This window comes from Stegodyphus dumicola, chromosome X2 (assembly GCF_044657685.1).
Source record: "Stegodyphus dumicola isolate Sdum_Otavi_A_Nest chromosome X2, ASM4465768v1".
NCBI classification, from domain to species: Eukaryota; Metazoa; Arthropoda; class Arachnida; order Araneae; family Eresidae; genus Stegodyphus; species Stegodyphus dumicola.
Window position 1 is genome coordinate 204,990,916 of NC_140781.1, and position 24,064 is coordinate 205,014,979.

Genomic DNA, 24,064 nt, shown 5'->3' on the forward strand with positions numbered 1-24,064 from the left:
TTTTTTTTTTTTTTTTTTTTCAGTCTTTTCTCACTTAATCATATCAATTCAGCTTTACAAATTTTTTTTTGTCCTTTTATTATTAGAGTTCTGTGTTATTCAGTTTATTTATTAAATATCACGTTCTCGGCGCTTCCGCCGCATAAAATTCCATTCAACAGCAAAATCACAAAATATTTAAAAACAGCACATCTTTAGGATTTCCGATAAGCATTCTTGTCAGCTGCAGATATAAATGTAGTATTCCGTACAGTGTTGCAACTGCTCGCTTTGAAGTCGTTGACTTGGCTAGTAAATAATTCATTATTAAAGTTTTACACAGTATGAAATACTAGATAATGAAACAAATTAAGACATTCAGATTTTGGGCCTCCAGGTCTCCATATTCGGATAAAGGACTACGTTACTCAAAAGTAGATGGTTCTAGGCACCGTTGTTTTTTCACAGTGCGAAAAACATGGACACATTCATGCAGATTCTTCATTAATTAATTTCTTTAACAAGGGCGATAATATTTGGCGGCAATAACACAGACTTATGATGAAAATATTAGCACTGCCATTTAAGTGTGAATTAAGTGTAGCGTACCGAACTGAATGTATAAAGTAATTCAAATTAAATATGGCGTCGTTTACGGCTCTGTTTACTATTTAAAACTATGATTGTTATTAACTTATCAAAATATTCTCACTCAATAAGTGTAATTCGACTAGTTTTGATAATGAGAAATTAAGGCCAACAGCCGGTTTCATAACTGATATTCTAACTCATGCTGAATGTTTTTCCACTAATGTTTGTTATAAAAAGAGACTTGATGGTATAATTAATGTATACTCGGGTGAATAATCGTAGTTCGATTTAAGCTGGATTCTATTGCAGGCAAACGGGCTAGCTGGGATTAGGCAAACGGACTAGTTGGGAAACCCATTTGAACAGCAAAATGGCTAAACAGTTAAAAGTAGCACATGTTTAAGAATTCCCTATATACAGTCTCCATGGCTGGGAATAAATATATTTTATTCCATTCTTTAAAAATACAGATACTTAAACCACGCATCTTTGTTATGTCTCCATTTCTAGTTCTCTGCAAATGAATCTTGACAGTTTCATTGTTGTCTATGGTAAATCTTAGGCCTCAATTCAATCAGAGAAGGTGAATGTGCAGCTCACTCGGCCAAGTTGTAGACGGAATGTCAGTCTGTGTTCGCTTCCCAGGGAAATAAAAATCACACACTGTTTAAACTATACAATTTAGATCTCTTATAAAATGTACAATAAAAGAGTTAAAATATAAGACAACCTGTTTTTATACATTCAGCTTATAATACCATTTTTTCTTATGTCTTGCATTCAAACAATTAGCGTATTTCCTCGCGTAAATCCCTTTTCTCCCTTGCGTATATTTCCTCTCTGATCTTAAGCGCCAGGTACTGAAATTTTTAAAAATATTCGCGTGATTTTTCTCCTTGCTCAGAAAGCTCCGTTCAGAAAACGAACTGCCTTAAATAAATTTGTTCATATAGTGATTGTTTTCATCTTACTAACAGACAAACTCTCGCAAAATACTTGCGAAGGTCCCGCCGAAACGTTCCCTTCTAACTGTTGAATTTTATGTTAGTCTAATTCAATAACCGACAAGTCAGAGCGAAGAAAACACCAACTGACATTCAGTCTACCATTTCGCTGAGCCAGCTGCATATTTACCTTCTCTTATTCTTTATAGATATTTTGAGGAATAACGACGGGGAGATCTATGCTACAGGGATGTAGACATGAAGATATCACATTAGTTAAACTAATGTTAATATTACTACTCATTCTTGTTGGAATAAAGATTACTTTAAAAATAATATTGTGATAAAGGTCATTCAAATGGCCTTTTTGAATGACCTTTATGGTCATTCTTTGGCCAGTGACCTTTATGGTCATTCAAAGAATACTTTTCTTTTCTTATGTTCTTGCTGTAACCACGTCCTTTGGAAATTAAGGTATTCGCATAATTTTTCCCTCTCGATTTACTTACGAAAAATTTACTACAAAAATGGGGGGAAGTGCGTGAGGAAATACGGTGTTCCATTTAACGGCTGACATCTCTCAGTTTCATGTCTTCTAGCCCACCAGCGGCCGAGCGGTAAAATCGCTGAACACTGGTAGTTCGATCCGAGGTTCGAATCCCGCGAACGGACTGGCTGCATTGGCGTTTTCGATGTTATTCCCGTTTGTAACGTGTATACGAGCCAGTTTCCCTTCGAAAGTCCTCTTAGGCAGATAGCCCTCTAGGCTTTGCTATAATCACACACACATATCTTCTTCTAAACAAGGGTTTAATTTGCTACCAGAAAACGTTTTGACTGAATGAACACTGAAGTTAAACTCTGAAACTTTAAGCTTGGCTTAGAGCATTTTTCATTCCATTTCAATACCTCATAATTTTATTCAGACTCTTAGGAACAGATTGACCACGTCGTACTATATACAAATTTTTACTTTAGCTTTCTTCTCATTGCATGAATCATTACTCATATTGATCGCATAAATAGTATTAGTTTTATGTGTGAATCACAAATAGTATTAGTTTTATGTATGAGATATAATTTTGGGCCAAAGCGTATTTTGTTTGCCTATCACATTTCTATCATTGTTGTGGTTTACTGCCCTCTAGAACATCGGTACATTTTCAGTTCAGACATTAAACCCTGGGTTAGCAGAAAATGATATATTTCTTTGCAACAAAAATGGTCAACACACACACACACACACACATATATATATAATTCTAAAGACAAAACAACCTAACTATCTATAAAACTTTGCCACAATTATATGCCTCTTATAATACAATATTAATAAAATGTAGAAAAATTTGGTTTGTTTGGTTACTGCAAAATATACAAGGGCTGTTTACATGAGGGAGGTCTTTCTACGGAAAATTACTCGTATACAAGTTACACATGGGGAAAACTACAAAAACGAACATGCAGCCAGCCCGTTAGCCGACATTCGTACTCTGGAGCGAACTACCAGCGTTCAGCGATTTTGCAGAATGGCCGCTGGTAGCCTCCCAAAAGAAGTAAGTAGTAGAATGAAAAGGTACTACTTGAGGTAAATTTGATATGAAAGAATAATAAACATTGCCAGAAGTAACAAAAGAATCTGAAAGATTTCAGGTTTAAAATGTTTAGTTTACAGACGCATACATGTTTCGACAGCATTTAGGCTAACGGCATACCTTAAAATTTCCGATACACAGTCTCGCGCGCTGAAGATAAAAATGTTTGATTTTTTATAGTGCTGCGATTGCCCGCTTTGAAATCGTTGAATTTGTTAATGAACATTTGTTAAAGTTTTACAAAATAAGAAAAAGACAATAAAACAAATTCCGAATTCAGCTTCCAAGTGCCCATTGTTCGGTTCGAGAATTACGTTATTCAAAATTGGATGACTCTGGGTACCGTCGTTTTTTCACAATGCGAGAAACATACATACGTTCAAGTAGATCCTTTCTTATTTAATTTCTTTAAATATAATAGAGAGCGATTATGTCGGGTGGAAAGAATTTGGATAGTAATTCAGACTTTTGCTGTGATGCAACGGAAAATCCTGTTTTGAGACTAAATAGCCCTTCTTAGCTAACGCCATTTGGGCTAATATTTCATACCTTTTTAAAGAAAAGTGTAAAATATAAGAGAAAATAGAATTTTAAAATGCTTTCTTTTATATTCTCAGAGAAATCGGCATGGAACAGAACAGTTATAAGCAAGTGAACCTTAAAATATCTTTTGAAGATTATTTCAGCCTCGAAGTATCTTCATCATTTTGTCTCTTCCACCACGATTCTCGAGATTTTTATTTAGTTAGCTATAGAGTATTTTCTCCGTCCTTTCTGCATGCCTTCGTGTTGTAACGCTAGCCTGCGTGGCATTCGAGAGGTCCAAGTTCGAGTTCTGGCGAGGGTACTGCTTATTTTTCATGTCTTCTGATTCTAAATAACCTAATGTCTGTCCAGTGGCGCCCGATCCAAAGGGTGGAGAATGATGATTCTTCACCAACAGAACTTGGCGATTGAGTCCGCTAATCAACAGTCACTCTTTAAAAGGGGATTATATAAGTTATTTTCTTCCTCGTTCTTGTATGCCTTTGTTGTGTAACTGTAGCACACTCGGCGCTTATTGGAGAGAGTCCAGGTTCCAGTGTGTTGCTAAAGAAATCATATTTTGAATAACATTCTCCTCCACTCGATTATGAGCACCTGAAAGCACGGATCAATATTTTTTTTGTTTATGTCTTAATTTGCAAAGCTTTAACGAATTTTTGATTAAAAAAACTCAACGATTCCTAAGTGAGCAGTACTGTACGAAAAAAAAAAAAATCTGATGTGTACACCACATGACTTCCTTGTACGGAATATTAAATTATACGCATTTGTTTCTCGCACTTCTTTTAAACTTATTGGATTTAATTAAATCTACTTCGCCGACAGCGCATAAACCACAATAGAATAAAGGCATTCTTTAAAATTCACTCTATTTGTTTAACATAGCGACGCTCTGGCACTAGGTTCACTTAACAGTATTATATTTCACTCATATTATAACTCAGAATGCACAAAATGTATATCATTTAAAGAATTAACTAATCGTTGCGACATGTTCTTTTCAAATACTATAATAAAGTTAGAACGATGTAAAAAAGAAATTAAGCAAAAAAAGTAAAAAAGAAACCATTTTTCACAGACGATTGAGTATTTCTCATTCAATTAATTCAGTTTTCACTTCACGACAAGACAAAAATACATAAAAGCTCAAAATATCTGTATTACTAATTATTAAAAATTAAGTAAATCTTAAACACTTATTTCCTTGAAAAAATTCCAGAAAGGATTAAGCATGATTTAACTCTGTATAATAAATGAAGGCGTTATTTTTGTTGTTGCGAAGCTTAGTCTCTCCAGATTGGCAACACGTCTACAATTCTGCTGTCTCAAATGTAAACAACTATGTCCGCCATGTTATTTAAAACTTAACCGCACTTAAACAGCTTTTAAATTGTTGATAATTGTACAAATATTGCTTCCACAATTACGAAAGGTATAAAAACCTTAACCGGAAGATAAGAACAACATAATTCAATCATTTTTAAAGCAAAAAATGGACAATTTACAAACATATAAGAGTAAAGAACCTGAGATCACTGTGCCGAGTAACAGAGTGTATATATATATGTCATAATAAGAGCACAAAGAAAAAAGACGGAGCAGTGTCGATCTGTGCTTAGATTCATATTGAAGAAGAATTTTGATTGCGTAGTATTTAAAGAACTTGGCAGTCGAGGCAGTTTTAATTCCATTTTTATTTCCAATTGATATTTGTGGCCACAATCACTTGGCACTCTAGTCGTGCCTTTCAACAGAAGATTTACATTTTTGATACTGTTGGGATAGAAAGCAAGCCAGCGAAATTACATCTTAGCACAGTAGCGAGCAAAAGCTGAAGTGCGTCGTTATGAAAGATGGAAGCATGCAAAGAGAAAAGTTTTGATTTACAATTCGGTGATTGGTCGTCAAGAGACATCTGGTATTAACGGTTACGTAAGATTGCATGATTAATTTGAATGACGCAATGCAGATAAGTTATTACGATTTTAGAATAGAGAGGAAGAATTAATGTTTTTAGTTATTCTGACTCATATAATTTTATCTTACATATTTCCCCCTTCAAAAAGAAAAAGGCGTAGCGACAGAGAAGCCTTTTTAAAGAGAAAGAGTTAAAACACAGCAAATTAAAAAAAATATAAATAAATAATAAAATTTTGATCCTGTAAAGTATTATTTATAAATATCAATTTTTTTAAAATAAATTCTTAATTTTTAGAGTCCTATTGAATTTTTCAACATTTCAGTCCAAAAGTCTTTTTGTTTGAGAGTTCACATAATCATAATTCTTCAGGGAAGGTTCTTGTTATTACAGAATATCACAAAATATACTTTTACATAACCATTACTTATAATTAAATGTAATGCACATAAATATTTATGATATTAATTTTCATATTGATAACTTATATTTTAATACCATATAATAATAGGAGTAAGCTTCAGAAATTATGGCTTCACCGTTATCATCTTTCATTTACAATTCCTGATTTTACCAAACTGGAAGCCTCGCAATACTTCTTAACAAACATATACATCAATAGGGCTGTCCTCTTGAGCTAACCAGTGTGTTCTCTGCACTGGTGGCCCAGGGTGCCTAGGCAGTTACTTGAAAAGGCCTCCGTTCCTTGCATTAAGGTAACTGGCCTTTGAGAACTGCACTAATACATTCCATAATAAAAAAATATATTAATAATAATAATATAAAAATTTACACACACTCATAAAATGAGAGCCTCCAACATTATCTTGCATGAAGAGGGTAAAAGGAACAACTGTACAGAGGTAATCACAGGCCTCTGTTAAAGGAACCAGTACTCTCTCGACATACACTATACTTAACATACAATCACCCATAAATTTAACATACATTTACCATAATTTCATATTACGTATCTGTATAAATCTATGTATCTGTACTAATTTCACTTATTTTTAGAATAATTATAAAATTCGTATTCAAAATTCTCAACAAAATTTCAAAAACATAAAAACTTATCTTAATATCCTTCCCTATGAATAATTTAAATAGCTTAAAATTAATTACTTAATTTGCTCACACATAATTATGAAAATTTAGAAAACTTAATGAACAAGAATTTCAGATTTTCTCAAAACAAATTGCAGAAATTTTAACCGAAGTTGAAATGAAAACTGTAGAATCCGAAGCACATTAAATAATTTAGTTCCTGAGCTAGATTCACACGAATGTAATAATTTTTGAGCTGTTGAAAAAGCGGAAGTGCAAATAATTTTCTGTCGCACATACTTGCAAACACTAACTCAGATCGACCTTCAACCCGCTGTAATGCTTAATTCCTAAACGGTAATTCACTGATGATTTCCTTTTCACTAGGCATTCAAACTTCTCAATTTATCGAGATATAAACACTAGGCGTCATTATTTTTTTGAAGCACTTGCAAAACACCACAGCAGAAGAATGATCTGTTATTTTTTAAACACTGAAAAAACAAACTTGACGATTCACTTAAATTTTCCATTGAGGTTTCAGTCTGCAGGAAACTATCCTTACCGGCTTAATTGTCATAATAAAAGCACAGGAAATACCGCAGCAGTGTCGATGCGTAGTTATCCTATATTGAAGAGGAAGTAATCTGATTGCGTCGTAAGCTAATGTGTTGACTTCGTAAATAAAACTTGGCAGTAGAAGCGATTTTAATTCCATTTTTATTCCCAATTGATATTTGTGGCCACAATCACTTGGCACTCTAGTCGTGCCTTTCAACAGAAGATTTACATTTTTGATACTGTTGGGATAGAAAGCAAGCCAGCGAAATTACATCTTAGCACAGTAGCGAGCAAAAGCTGAAGTGCGTCGTTATGAAAGATGGAAGCATGCAAAGAGAAAAGTTTTGATTTACAATTCGGTGATTGGTCGTCAAGAGACATCTGGTATTAACGGTTACGTAAGATTGCATGATTAATTTGAATGACGCAATGCAGATAACTTATTACGATTTTAGAATAGAGAGGAAGAATTAATGTTTTTAGTTATTCTGACTCATATAATTTTATCTTACATATATATATATAGTATTTATATACGTTCGGTGCGGCCGATTGCAACCAAAATACGAGGTGCACATCTACATGTTACAGTAGTCCTATATACAAAATTTACTGAGGCTACTCGTTTTTGAGTTATGCGAGATACGTACGTACATACGTTCGTACAGACGCCACGATAAATTCTCTTCAGAATTAATTTTAAAGCAGTTTTATAATTTTTTTGAAGGAAAAGATTATTTTATTCTGTCCTTACGTACAGATATCACGGAAAAACATCGTTAAATTGCATTCGATAGCGGTCAAAATGGATATTTTCGTTGAAATATGCTGCCTGAACCTTTTCGAGATTACAATACTTCCTTTTTACTTCGTACAAGGAAGTAACAAAAGAAATATATCTCTAGTGTGAGAGACCATCGATCGGAAATTATCAAGACATGCTGTTTTTAAACAATTTCAACCCAAACGGACATTACCGCAAATGCTCTCGATGTTATGTATGAGTGTGTAAATGAAAGACATGCCTAAATACAACTAAGAAATTACTAAAATGATCATGTAAAATCACACAAAAATAATCACTAAAAGCGTTTTGTCACTTTTAAAACAGCTGTCAGCATGTTTTTCTCTCATTGTGAAAAACCAACAGTACCTAAAGCCAGCAAATGTTGAAAAAAAATAGTCCTCCATACCCGAATATGAACAATTGAAAGCCCGAATTTACAATTTGATTTATTGTCCATTAAAATTTGGAAAGCTGAAAAATTAATGAGTTATGAAAATTTTGGAAGTGGGACATAACTTGAAAAAAAAAATTACAATCTAGCCTGTTTCTGTTAACTATTAAAATTTGTTCGAAGCATAAATAAAAATACAAATGTTTGTATGCAAACGTCTGTACCTTCAGATCTTTGGATTTGCATTTATTTATGCCTTTATTGGCACTGGGAAAAGTAAACCTTAATAATTTCGCCAACGCATCTACACTTTTCAACTAGCATGATGCGGTCCGCCAGCGGCTTAGCCGTATAGTCGCTGAACACTGGTAGTTCATCCGAGGTTCGAATGCCGCGAACGCCCTGTCTCATGGCGTAGTCTATATGAGTCAATTTCCCTTAGAAAGTCTTCCACGAAGGCATCCTTCCAGTTAGGCAGATATAGACCTCTATGCTTAATCGCATAAACCAAACCAAATCACATAGCATTCTGCATCGAAATCGACGTCTTCCGGAAATTCCTACTTTCTTGCATGTGTTTGTTCACATTTTTAAGCGAAAATGATTTGGAACTAATCACGTTGACACGATGACTACCACACGAGTTTGTACGAAAATCTCCTTCTGGCCACCAGGGCTGCTGTACGATACGTCAATTGTTTCCAATCGTAGGAGTTTAAAGCATCTTGAACGAAACTTTTTGGGAAATGCATTCAGTTTAAAGAAGTATCTGAAGAAAGAAGTATCTAAGAAAGTGTGCAAGATTCAAAAATTATTTCTTTTTTACATATTTTTGTGTAGTGACAAATTAACACCATAATTATCGTTCCTCCATTCGATTAGAAAAAAGAAAAATGAAATCTGAAAGAAAAAAGAAAAATGAAATCTGAAGGCTTTCAGATTTTATATTACGCCCAGAAGGGCGTTTTTTAAACGTTTTGAGTGTTACCTTTACTTGATAAACAAACACACTTGTTCACAGTTAAACCACATAAAATTCAATTCAACAACAATATCAATGAATATTTAAAAAAATGCAAAATAGCATATTGTTAGAATTTCCGATACATAGTCTCGCGCGCTGAAAATAAATGTTTAAAAACAGCATATCTTGATAATTTCCGACAGATAGTCTCTCATACTAGAGACATTTTTTTTTTTTTTTTTTTTTTTTTCCCGTACAGTGTTAAAACTGCTCACTTTGAAAGCGTCGAGTTTTTTAATAAAAAGTTAGTTAAAATTTTACATAACTTGCAATAGATTATAAAACGAAATCGAAATTCATTTAAATATAATGCAGAACTGTAACATTTGGTGGCAACAGTTTGAAAAGTGAAACGGACATTGATACATAACCAACGCAAAATCGCAAAGCGAAAACCTATTTAATTTCTTATTCCCAATTACGTTTTGGACTAAAACTTAATTGGGAATAGGAAATTTAATAATTAAAAATTCAACCATTACTTTAAAAAAAATTTCTGTAGGCAAATACTGCAATAAATCTATTACGATGGATGAAATTAAAGGTCAGTTTACACCTGTCAGAGCGGCTCGGAGCGAGTCGCTCCTTAAGATTACTTTGACAATGTAAACGCTCAATGTAAACGTCAATGTAAACGGAGTATAAACGTAGTGGAGATGAGTCAGCGCTTCCGTTTCTACTTTGAACCTGTTGAAAAATCTCTCCGGGCAGTTACTCCGAGCAGCGTTCGCAGGGACGTCGTGACAAATAGTTCTATAATCTGAGATTAAGCGATAGCCAAACCATGGCATTTTTTAATGCACACGCATCTTATGAAGTGTTTTACTTCTATAATTATGTGAGCTTATATTCATTTTTCTACAAGCATCCCTACACGAGGATGCAATAAATATATGATAAACTATAAAAATAAAAAATAAAAATAATTATGAAAAAGATATGTAGATCTGTTTTATTGGGGATATTTAAATTTCTTGCTTTGTATAAAAACATTCTGGGCTATAATTCGTTACAATTCCGCTTGGATGTGAAACATGTTCAGCTTGGATGTGTGAGTGCAAGTACTGAAGGTGTATTAAGTTTTTTATACAAATTATGCTAGATGAATTCTAATCTCCTTAAACTATCCGTTTTAGCATTTTAAAAGTAAAGTATAATCACTATATTTACGGATTATTAATTTTGTTGATATCACTTTGTGCGTTGTTCAGAAACACAATTTCAGTAGGATCCAAAAGTAACAATTTGCGATAAATATCTTCCTCTTGGAACTGTGTCATAATATATATAATCTTTTACCTGTGGTAATATATGTAATGCTCTCAAGTTTTTTGCTACTTCTTATTTATTTAAGATTTTCTGAATAATTAGGTAGATATCATACAGTTTACTTCTGTCGTGTTAATGGTAGCTTTGAATAAATATTCCATGTGTTAATTTTGCATTCTTCTCTAGAAATAACACAGTTCCAGTCAGAACTCTCCATAATTAATTCATGCACAGAAAGCTACTGATTCTGTGGATTCTGGATGAATAAATATATTCTTTCTATTAATAAATAATAAAACACATTATTACTTTTACATTATTTTGTAAATGATTAATTAGGTGTAAATAAACAGTTGTATATAGTAGAAAAACTTTGTTAATTTGACTTTCAGTAACCACAGTTGACTAAATAACTTCTCTCAAACTGAGTTTCTTTTAAATTCTTGTATCTGATATGCAATAACGTTTTTGTAACTTTGGACATTCTCGTCCGAAATTCATTTAATAGTTCATTTGATACTCCTAATTCATAGCGGCAAGCTACCCAATCACGTACCCATTTTTTTTTCTTCTTTTTTTTTTTTTTTTTTTCCTCCCAAGAGCAGAAATTAATTCGTTTGAAACTGCTTCGCAGACTTCAAGCACTGCAGCCTAAGAACATCTATTGTATGTTCAATGCATATTCTTTCCTGCAGCTGCGACGTCGGTATCCATTTCGTAAGCAAACGGAGGCGAGTTGTCAGTCCACTCTGATTGGTGTAAACAATCTATCAGAGTACAGGTCCGTTCACTCGGTTCGAAACGCCCGGACGAGCGGCTCGCTACGAGCAGCTTTGACAGATGTAAACTGGTCTTAAATAAAAGAAACTGCAAACCAACGTATTCATCTGATATATATTCCCTAGATACGAACAGCAGCTATATGCTTATCTTATGTTTATAATGTATCCTTTTTACTCAAACTCATTACATGCGAGGATTACATCTTATAAAAGTTGCATGTTACCTCCCAGTAGAGAAAATATTGTAAAGTAATATATATATTTTGCTTTGTTTCTTTCATTGGCGAGTTGACGCGCTTGCTTTAGTGTTTCTGTGCAAATTGCGGGTGAAAACAATCCAGCATACTCTAAATCAGGGCTTCTTAAGACTTTTTTCAGTCGCGACCCCTTTTCTCCACTGAGATTTTTTCGCGACCCCAGGACCCCATAAGCATTACGCAAATCCTATTGCAATTTTAGGTCATTAACTTTAGTTCTAATTTTAAGACGCAGAACAATGTGAACATTTTAAACAAGTAACAGACGAAATGACAGCGTCACGTGCAAAGCAAGTAAAATGAAAGTTTATATTGTAAAAAGAATGCGTCAAAACGTTTTCGTTTTTCGATTTTGTCTGAATGGACTTATCCTTAACCATCTTCAGATATATTGTGTAAAAATATTTGTTAATTGTAAAATTATTTTTACAAGTTAAAGCAATATTAAAACTGCTACTGCAGGTTGCAACCTACAGTTCAAAAGACTCTACTCTAAATACACTGAAAATGCTCGTAGAAAAGGTATGCCAATTACACAATATTCTAATTCTGCTCTGCCTCACAATTTCAGTGCAGTATATATATAAGTAATATTCAATATATAAATCCGTGCATAGGACGTGAAAATATTCCAACACATTTCTAATACACAGAAACCACTCATAAAATTTTTATTCACAATGACGTAGTTTTTAGATGTATATCTGTTTCTTAATTTCAAAACAATATACTTTTATGTATTAACCAAAACTTTTATGGTTATAACAGTGTAAATCTGTGTATAGGGTGTAAAAATAAGTTTAAGCACTGGTAAAACACAAATAAATATTCATTCTTTAAAAGTACGGTAATAATTTCAGTACTCAATCGTACTCATGTATACATATCAGATATAAGCAATTATCATGTTTTCCTCCAAATAACGCAGATAAATAAACAGAAAGTTATTCTAGAAAGATTTGCCAATACAGTTTACACACGCATTCATCAATATCACTTAAAAACATTGAGGGTTCATCTTTGGATTATGGTAACTTGGCGATTTTTTGGTGAAACTCTGGCGACCAACCCTGCTACAGCAACCTGCTAATTTTTGTTTGGACGCCATTCTGTTTTCACGAAATAAAGGCATGGTTTTTTTTTTAAAACCTCAACATTTTTTTCCCAACAATCTGCTAGCCGAATTACGCTTATGCTAGAACTTTTATGGAACAAAAGTGCTTAATCATGACGAAGATTAGTTGCGAAATTGGGAGAAAGTGCAAAATAGCTCACTGCTTGCCACGTTTTTAAGAATTGCACATGACGGTATAATCCATGTACATGTCGACCTATTTTCACTTGAAAAAACATCCCAGAATTGCACAAAAATGGCATTCGCACACTCTTGACTTTATCCATGTACACTGCTAAAGTCCTAGCTAGTAACCTTTATCGCCTTACCAAAATGTTACCAAAGTACCTGTTACCATATTCCAAAGATTAGCCAAAATAAGTTTAAGCACTGTTAAAACACAAATAAATATTCGTTCTTTAAAAGTACGGTAATAATTTCAGTACTCAATCGTACTCATGTATACATATCAGATATAAGCTATTATCATGTTTTCCTCCAAATAACGCACATAAATAGAAAGAACGTTATTCAAGAAAGATTTGATAACACAGTTTACACACGCATTCATCAATTTCCCTTCAAAACATTGAGTAATGTGCGATTTCTCACTATCGTATGCAACGAAACAAAATGGGTTGATCTTTACGATATGGTAACTGGTAGTTTGGCGACATTTTGGAGGCGATAAAGGTTACTACCTGGGACTTTGGTAATAATGTGAGCAGTACTCAGTTCCGATTACGCATTATTTTGTGTGAGGGAAATGAGAGATCATGGGATATGTCATGTGATATTAATGGACGAATTACGGTTCTTGAATCGGAAAAGGGGGGAAATCGGGAACAAATCTGGAAATTTTGTATTTGGTTTATTCTGTGTTGTGTGAAACAGTGTTCGTGAATTTTTGGATCCCATGGCCGTAACTAAAGAAAAGTTTATCGGACACGTAATCAAGATTCTGAAGAAGATTAGGTAAGTTAGTATTTTTAATTATTTGAGGATATTATTTTTATGCATTGTTCTAAATGTAAGGTGGAAAGGAATTTTGTATTATTGGGAAAATTGTTATAAGCAATGATTTAGTTCAAAGTAATTAGGATTGTAAGGTAATTTTTATTAATTTAATGTATGTGCTCATTTATATTTTAAGTAGTGTTTTTGAATTTAATTATATTTTAATGAAATGATAGTTATTTTGTGAATTTTATGTTTGTAGGAATTTGGTATACGTTTAAGTTGAAATAAACGTGCATGGAAATAATTTAAATATTTGATATTAAGTATTTGTAATGCTTGCGGTATGAATTCGTTGGTGACGTGTATAATGTAATAGATGATTTAGAGGTAAAAGTTTCTGGATATTTTATTTATTTTATATGTGGAAATGTTCATATTTGGAAAGGGTAAATACTTTTTCGCGATCAGGTAATTTCATATATGTTTCCTCATATGTCCTCCTCCGACCGATGGAATATTATCGTGTTTCAATACCTTTCCCCCGTTGTCGCATAGAAACGTGGATGCACTGGAATTACCGGAAAATTTAGAGGGATCCCGGTCCATCCCGCCACCCATGAAATATTTTCGCATGCTTGGTTGCAGAGCAATGTGGATATAGGGGAATGTTCCGAAATAAGAAATCATTGAAAATGAAACATTTTCGCTAATTATTGAAAAAACCAGTACAACCTTTTTTAAACGGCCGTTTCCATTCGAATAACAAAGCCACATTTTCTTCAATGCAGAAAAACCGCGACGTGCCAAGAAAATGGTAAAATATATACGAGTCACTAAAAGAATGTTGTGGATGGTGGTGTTTCAACGGTTCGTGACAGCATTTATATTCATGTGATATTTTATGTCAAAGTAAAATGTATCCATTTTACGAGTCAAAATGTTGGTGTGGATTAAGGAATACTGTTACGAGCAAAATGTTAAGATGGTCAAACGCGTTTCGAGTATCAGACTGAGCACGTCTTGAGGTAAGAGATTATACTTATTTTTTTTTCATTTTGCCTACCTATCTTAACTATTATTCTATGTATTATATTTTGCATTCGTTAAATTTCCCAGGCGGTAAATCGAAGAAACAGGAAAGCTCTTCAGTGAGTTATAATAAAGGCAACCCGAAAAGAATGGGAAATAAAATATGTTTTATAATTTTTTAAGCAGAAAAAAAAGTGTCAAAAGCCCGGAGAAACTTGATAGTAGACTGACCTTATATTCGATGGCATTTTACTGTCTTACTGCTCCAGGTTATGGATTTCAATACATTCGATATTATAAGAGTACTTTGCTCATCAGCGTAAAAACGGTCTATCATGTAATATTCCATTAAGTGTTTAAGAAAATTTCCGAGGAAAAGTGTTATTTTATTAAATGTGTATTAATACAGTACATGGTCTGCAGAATTTGTAAGACCAAATTATAAAATAAATACGTAGCCGGTATTGAACTGTATATGGTGTAAGTCCGAAGATAATTATTTTTAATGATAAAGCTAAAATGATAAAAAGAAATGAATTAGCAGGAGTGATAGCAAACGCAGTCTGGTAGACTGCGAGCTCAGCGAGAGCGTAGAAAAGCCTTAACAAACCCTTTTGGGCAACCGTTGTTGAAATCTGAATATCTTTAGAATTTTCGAAAGACAGCACCACCGGCTAGATTTTTTTTCCGTACACTGTTACGAAATGCTCGCTTTGCATTCTTTGAGTTTGTTAATCAAAAATCCATTAAAGCTTAAAATAATATGAAAATAGACAATAAAATGAATTTGATCAAAGTAGACCATATATCTTTACCACAGTTTTTACATTAGTTACAAAATTTACACAATTTTTGGGATAACTTCAATACAAAACAATTGTTTCGTACCTAATTATAAGCGCTAATGTGGCAGCGCGATAAAGAAAAGAATACTATTTTTTAAGTTACCATGGAAATCGCAGACGACGTTTTATTTTTAGATTTTGGATTCTAACGGTTTGACAGAATAGAGTTAAAATGTGTCGTGAGTGTTTTCAAAATGAAAGTAAATAAAGTTCTTTTAAAACACTGAAATTTTTTAACAAACGTCTAAAATCATCAGCAATTTCTGTGAGATTTTAGTAATGCGCGATTTTTTCAACTAAATATTACTGTGGAATTTTTGTTCACCCACACAGCGTTTTGGGATTTTCCTGAAAAAACTCCTTAATTTCACTTGTAATTCTGCCGAATAATTACTTTCAGATATAATATGAGTCTGGAGATTTCCTAAAATATGTGAATGCCTAAACATCTACGGAAAATATTACAACAAACATCTTTTTAATAAAGTGTTTCAGTGTGAGCTGAGCTTCTTACGTTTCTGCGCGTAGTTACCTAATTTCTTGTAATCATTAAAATAGTAAGTTTCATAATTTCCACGAAAGTACAATATATTTAAATACTGCTTTTTACATCTTAAACAACTCGTTGGAATGTGTAGACGAAACATAATATTATTTTCTGTATATCTACATTTTTAGGATAAATGCATAACTTCCCGGTTAATTTATATATGTAACACACATTTTATATTTGTATGTGTTTTTGAAGTTTTTTTCTTTCTTTTTGGCCCAAAGGGCGTTATCACAGAAGGGTTATTAATTTCGTTTCGGCATTTTGCATCGATTCTTTTTCTGCGTTGATTTAATTTTCAAACTGTTGCCACCAAATATTGACTATTACGCGAGAAATCACGGCATTTCTTTTAAATCATCGAGTTATTGTTTGCACTGTGGAAAAACAACGATACCTAAAGCCATAAAATTTTCAGTAACGTAGTCCTCCACCCGCACCTGGAAGACTGAATATTGAATTTCGAATTTGTTTTATTATCTATTCCACATTTTTTTTTTATATTTTAATTAATTTTTGATTAAGAAACTTAACGACAATTTTATTTGTTATGTGAAAATGCTATTTAATACAAGATTGCATATATCAGTTGATTTAAAAATATGACAGCTACGTATTTATTTTATGATTTGATAGAAAGTTTGCATTGGTATTTGCCAAATTACGAGATAGCCATTATTCAATTTACTCCTTGTATTCTTATTTTGTAATTGACTGCAAAATAACAGCCTTTATGATAATACTACGAGAATGCCAAATTACGAGATAGGCATAACTCAATTTACTCCTTGTATTCTTATTTTGTAATAGACTACAAAATAAGAGCCATTACGAGAATACTACGAGAATACCAAATTACGAGACAGCTATTACACAATTTACTCCTTGTCTTCTTATTTTGTAATAGACTACAATATAAGAGCCATTACGAGAATACCACGAGAATGCAAAATTACGAGATAGCTATTACTCAATTCAGTCCTTGTATTCTTACTTTGTAATAGACTACAAAATAAGAGCCTTTACGAGAATGCAAATTATGAGATAGCCATTATTCAATTTACTCCTTGTATTCTTATTTTGTAATAGACTACAAAATAAAAAAGACTACTAAAAATAAATTACTTATTTTGTAATAAACTACAAAATAAGAGCCATTACGAGAATACCACGAGAATGCCAAATTACGAGATAGCCATTGCTCAATTCAGTCCTTGAATTCTTATTTTGTAATAGACTACAAAACAAGAGCCATTACGAGAATACTACGAGAATGCCAAATTACGAGATAGCCATTACTCAATTTACTCCTTGTACTCTTATTTTGTAATAGACTACAAAATAAGAGCCATTACTAGAATACTACGAGAATACCAAATTCCGAGATAGCTATTACTCAATTTACTCCTTGTCTTCTTATTTTGTAACAGACTACAAAATAAGAGCCTTTACGAGAATGCCAAATTACGAGATAGGCATTACTCAATTTACTCCTTGTATTCTTATTTTGTAGTTACAATATAAGAACCATTACGAGAATACCACAAGCCAAATTACGATATAGCCACTACTAAATTTACTCCTTGAATTCTCATTTTGTAATAGACTACAAAATAAGAGCCATTACGAGAATACCAAATTACGAAATAGCCATTGCTCAATTCAGTCCTTGAATTCTTATTTTGTAATAGACTACAAAATAACAGCCATTACGAGAATGCCAAATTACAGGATAGCCATTACTCTATCCTTGAATTCTTATTTTATATATTACAAAATAAGAGCCATTACGAGAATACTATGAGAATGCCAAATTACGAAATAGCCATTGCTCAATTGAGTCCTTGAATTCTTATTTTGTAATAGACAACAAAATAAGAGTCATTACAAGAATCCTACCATAATGCCAAATTACGAAATAGCCATTGCTCAATTGAGTCCTTGAATTCTTATTTTGTAATAGACTACAAAATAAGAGCCATTACGGAGAATACTACGAGAATGTTAAATTACGAGATAGCTATTACTCAATTTACTCCTTGTCTTCTTATTTTGTAATAGACTACAAAATAAGAGCCATTACGAGAATACCACGAGAATGCCAAATTACGAGATAGCCATTACTCGAATACCACGAGAATGCCAAATTACGAGATAGCCATTATTCAATTTACTCCATGAATTTTTATTTTGTAATAGAGTACAAAATAAGAGCCATTACGAGAATACTACGAGAATGCCAAATTACGAGACAGCCATTACTAGAATACCACGAGAATGCCAAATTACGAGATAGCCATTATTCAATTTACTCCTTGAATTTTTATTTTGTAATAGACTTGCCCTTTTGTTCCTATTTTTCTTGTAGAGAACCTTCCATCGAGATTTTCATATTACAATATACAGAAAAATTAGAAAATTTCAGACATAATTTGATTAAAAGTATTTATTTATATATGTATAAAATTCGTAACAGTTTGGTAAATATTTATTAAGGAGTTAAATTGCATTATTTGTATACAGTAATAATTTGTATATCTATTTAGGTGCAATGTGAAAACGAATATTTATGTAGATAATACAATGTGTTTATCTATCTGTGATAGTGCAGTTCAAGAACTTTGAATTGTTTTGTTACTTAAACGCAGGTTGTAATATTTGGGGATGTAATTGTTAAATTTTTCGTTTGGTCTTAAGAATAACATTTTTCTGCTTGTTAATTTTCTGTATGATTATTGAGAACCGTATATATACGGCGGTCTTTATCATTATATTAATTGTAAAAGTGTAACATACTTTAAACTTCCGCAATAAATCTCCTAAATATATTGCTATAATTAAAACTAAATTCTGTTTGATCTGTTATTTTAAATTCTATTTGTATCGTATTTAAAAAAAAATAAATATTATGATTCTGTAAAACTTATAAATCAAAATATACGTCTCTTGGGTTAAACAGTCAAGCAGCAGCAGAATTGTTACACTTATGGCACTCAAAAGAACAGTTACATTTACGACACTCTAAAGAATACTTCTGCCTAAGCCATTGTAATGAAACATAAGACACTAAAAATTGACAATCGAGATCACACTCAACAAACCACTTTAGGTATTAAAGGTAAAAAGTATGGAAACATATTTTCACATAAATTAAACTTTTAATACATACAATTGTTTCTCCATTTGAAAATGCAATTTAGTGTTAATATATATTAAAATTTTGATCTCATTAGCTCCTTTTCAAACTTAACAAACATAGCAAAATTTTTAAGTTCTATGTGCACCTGAAACGAAAATGCTTAGAAACGTATCAGTATGAATGAAATCAGTTCATTCTTTCAAAGCAGCGAACGATTCGTAGATAATTTTTTGTTGCCAAATCGGGAAACAAAAACTTCAGGCTAATACGTATACGTACGACATCGAGATTTGAATTTAATGTAATATAACAGCTTTTCCTTATAAAGAAATTTGGCAATAACATATGGTATCAATCATCCTAACATGAGACAAAAAAGCTGCCAACAGCAAATACTTATTTAAAATCCCGACATTAACGAAATACGTTTTTGACAAACAATGACGTCACACGCAATCGCGTGCTTTTTTTTTCAACGTCAGAATATGATCTTATATAATAATAATATATTTAATGATTGACAATGCTATTTTTATTTCATATTTTGCAAAACTTACGAATTTTTAGTAAGAAACTCTACAATTTGCAAGGAGGCAGTGGCAACACTTTTCGAAGTAAAGCAGATTTTTATCTCCAGGGCTCGAAACTGTTGCCACTCGGAAAAATTGAATTCGAAAATTGGTGTTTTTCGAGATTTTAATTAATACCTCGGCTGATTAAAGACGTAGGAAGAAGTAAATGATCGAAATGTTTTCCCGAAAATTTTTGGAATCCCGGGGTACCTCTCCCGAAACTCCCCGCCGTCCCAGAGGAGATAACCCCCCCCCCCCAAAAAAAAAAAGAAAACAGATTTTAAATACACAGCGGCAGCCTTTTTAATAAATGACATTTATTTGTATTTTTTGCTAAGAATTATCCAGCTTAAAGCATTTCTTTATTTATGAACTGAAAGACAAACTGTAATAAATGCTGTGAGTATGATATGTATATCGACTACATTGTTGGTTTGGATTAAAAAATGGAAAATTGAAAAAAAAATAAGAAATTTATTCACCCTTCCGTTTAAGCTAGGTATTATGTAAAACTAGGAAACTGTAAAAACGATTTTGTAATAGTTATTCAAAATTAAGAAACTTTTATTTACTTAAAGAGGCACAAGGTCGTTCTGGATAGGGTCAGAGAGGTAAGAGTGCTTTATAGTGTAACATTTATTTATTAGCAGGTTCAAGTTAGACACGGACATTACATTTAACTTTAATAAAATTACAGAGCAGGAGTCTGAAACAACCTATCAGGTTAAACATTTGGCTTTTTCCTTAAGTCCTTCTCTTCCTACTTACCAGAGGGCACCCTTGTTGTTGGAATTAGTCCAACAGTATTAGCAGCAGAGTTTATATTAAATGATTGGTTACAATGTGAAAATATTCGTGTCCAATTTAATGCGCTCTCTAATTTTACGTCTTAGGAGTATGAATAAAAAGCATGAGTGAAATTCGAAGTAACATGGCTGCTAAATTTCTGTAACTGCAGCATATTCGTCATATTTGTCTTCCATTATATCTTCATGCACATCATCGAATTCTGGTGCATTTTCACTATAATTTTACTCTGATTCATAAATATTGAATAATCATCTTCCGCTCCTCCTATATTGTTTGATGTACTACATATTTAACATCGGTATCTACCTTCTTTTAAAAGTAATCGTCTGTACTATTAAAAGCTATGCACGTTTGTTTGCTTGCTTGTTTGTGGCATTATCTCCTCCGGACGGCGGGGAGTTGAATTGCGAGAGAACTACTCTCGGATTACAAAAAAAATCGTGGCAAGCCAGTTCGACTATTCTCATCTTCGTTCGACTTTAATTAGCAGAGATGTTTTCATTTCCTTGTACGAAGTAAAAAGGAAGTATTGTAATCGCGAAAAATTTCGGGTATCATATTTCAACGAAAATACCGATTTTGATCGCTATCCAATGCAATTTAATGATGTTTTTGCGTGACATCCACAAGCGAGGACAGAATAAAGGACTCTTTCCCCCCAAAAAAAAAAATTATAAAACTGATTTAAAATGAATTCTGAAGAGTGCATACGTATCTCGCATAACTCTAAAACGAGTAGCCTCAGAGCGGTGAAATTTTGTACGTAGGACTATTATAACATGTAGATGTGCACCTCGAATTTTGGTTGCAATCGGTCGCACCAAAAGTATATAAATATATGTATATATATACTCTGTTACCCGGCTCAGTGATCTCAGTTTCTTTATTCTTATATATTTGTAAATTGCGCATCTTTTGCTTTAAAAATGATAGAATTATGTTGTTTTTATCTTCCTGTTAAGGGGTTTTATGCATTTAGTAAATCTGCATGCAATATCTGTGGAGTTATCAATCAACAATTTAAAAGTTGTTTAAGTTCAGCTAAGCCTAATTTTTTAACTATAGCAGCCATATTTATTTACATTTAAAACTTAGCAGAATAGTGGACTTGTTGCCAATCTAGATAAACTAAGCTTCGAAACAATAAAGTAACATCACCTTTTATTATTGCGAATTAAATCATGCTTAATAAATTCTGGAATTTATTCGAGGAAATAAGTGTTTCATATTTACTTCGTAATTTTTAATAAAGATATTTTGAGTATTTATGTATTTCTGCCTTGTGGGGAAGTGAGAACTGAATTAATTGAATGAGAAATACCGAATCGTCTGTGAACAACTGTTTCTTTTTTGTTTTGTTTGCTTAATTTCATTTACACATCGTTTTAGATTTATTATGGTATTTGAATAGAACATGTGGCAACGATTTGATTATTCTTCAAATGATATAAATTTATATGTATTCTGAATTATAATATGGACGAAATGTAACGCTGTTAAGTGTACCTAGCGCCAGAGTGTCGCAATGGTAAACAAATATAGTGAATTTTAAAGAGTGCGGTTATTCTATTGTGGTTTATGCACTATCGACGAAGTAAATTTAATTCAATCCAATTTGAAATACAAGAACAAATGCGTATAACTTAATATTCCGTGCAAGGAAGTCATGTGGTGTACACATCAGATTTTTTAAAAGCTGTGAAAACGACAATTTTCGCCCTCATTTTTCCGAGTGGCAACAGTCTTCCACGATGGAGATAAAAATCTGCTTTACTTCGAGAAGTGTCGCCATTGCTCGCTTTCACATCGTAGAGGTTGTTAATAAAAAATTTGTAAGTTTTACAAAATATGAAATAAAAATAACATTGCCAAGCATTAAGCATATTAGTATTATTATAGAAGGTCATATTCGGACGCTAAAGAAAGCAAGCGATTGCATGTGACTCTACTGTATGTCGAAAATTGTTCGTTAATGTTAGCATTTTAAATAAATAGCTACTGTTCACAACTTTTTGTTTCCGGTTAGTACAATTGAAACGATATATTATTGCCACGTTAGTGCTTCGTTAATTCTGAGAAAATGTTGTCGTATTACATTAAATTTAAATCATGAGGTCATACGTATTAACTTGGTGTCAAAAGTTTTTGTTTCCTGTTCCAGCAATAAAAAAAAATATATTTATGAATTTAATTGTTGCTCGGAAAGAATGAACTAATTTCTTTAATATTGAAATGTTTTCATACATTTGCTTTTCACATGTACGTAGAACTTGAAAATTCTGCTTTGGTTGCAACCTGCTAATAGGCTTTAATTTTGTACCTTCTGTTAAGCAGATTTTACGTGACCTGCTGTTTTTATATAAACTAAATTTTTCGTTTCACATCAACTGTTTCATTTCCTATCACATCAAGCATTACTGGAGTTTATAAAAAATTAAAAATGTAGTTTGAAATTATAGTTCCACTTTAAGCCTCGGTGCGCTTTATAGGCGAAATGTACTATGCGTTTAAATAAAAAAATAATTAATTTTTATCCTATTTTTTCATCACAATTTATGATTCAAGACATCCAAGTCAAATATCTACAGAGGCTGTTCGGACATTTTTTAGACGATTTCGGTAAGCGGTAATAAAAGATTGTTTGCTGCAAAGATGTAATTGCAATTGTACTACGTTTTTAAAAGTCAAAATTATCGTCTGTGGCTTCAAAGTTTTGTTTTTATTAAAAATGGCGAATTTAACAAAGCAGTGGTTCGAAGGCTACATTGACGCTCTTTCCGAAGAGAAATATGCATACTCCGTTATCCCAAAACGGTACGTTCATTTAACAATAGACGGGCAGGGAAATTGGTTTTCGTTTTCACGTCTACGAAACATTTTGCAGCGATGGACAGAATTAAAAGAAATATATTTCGATTTGTTTTCATCGCGATGTGGAAGACAAGTTACCAGCTACTCTTGTTTGTGCAGTTTGAACGTGAATGGAGAATGAAGGATATAAAACGCGAATTTGCGGGCTGCGGAGTTACTAGCGCTGAATTGTTTTACGCAGTTAAAGTAAAGGAAACTTATTCGAAAATAGTTTCTGAGTGCGGCCAGCCAGAGATGAGCGACGGTACTTTACCCGGTACTGCGACGGAGGAAAGCAACCAGAAATTCAACCACGCCCAGCTGGCGAAATTTGCAGAATCGAGAAGAATTACGGACGTGCAGATTTTAATGTGGGAATATGCGCATTTAGCGCACAGAGACTGCGATAGAACCGACGAAAATTCGAAACAGCACGACGAAGACCACATTGAGCAGATGGAAAATGCTAGGAAATTTCTGCACCTCCCTGACAGAAAAAGAACT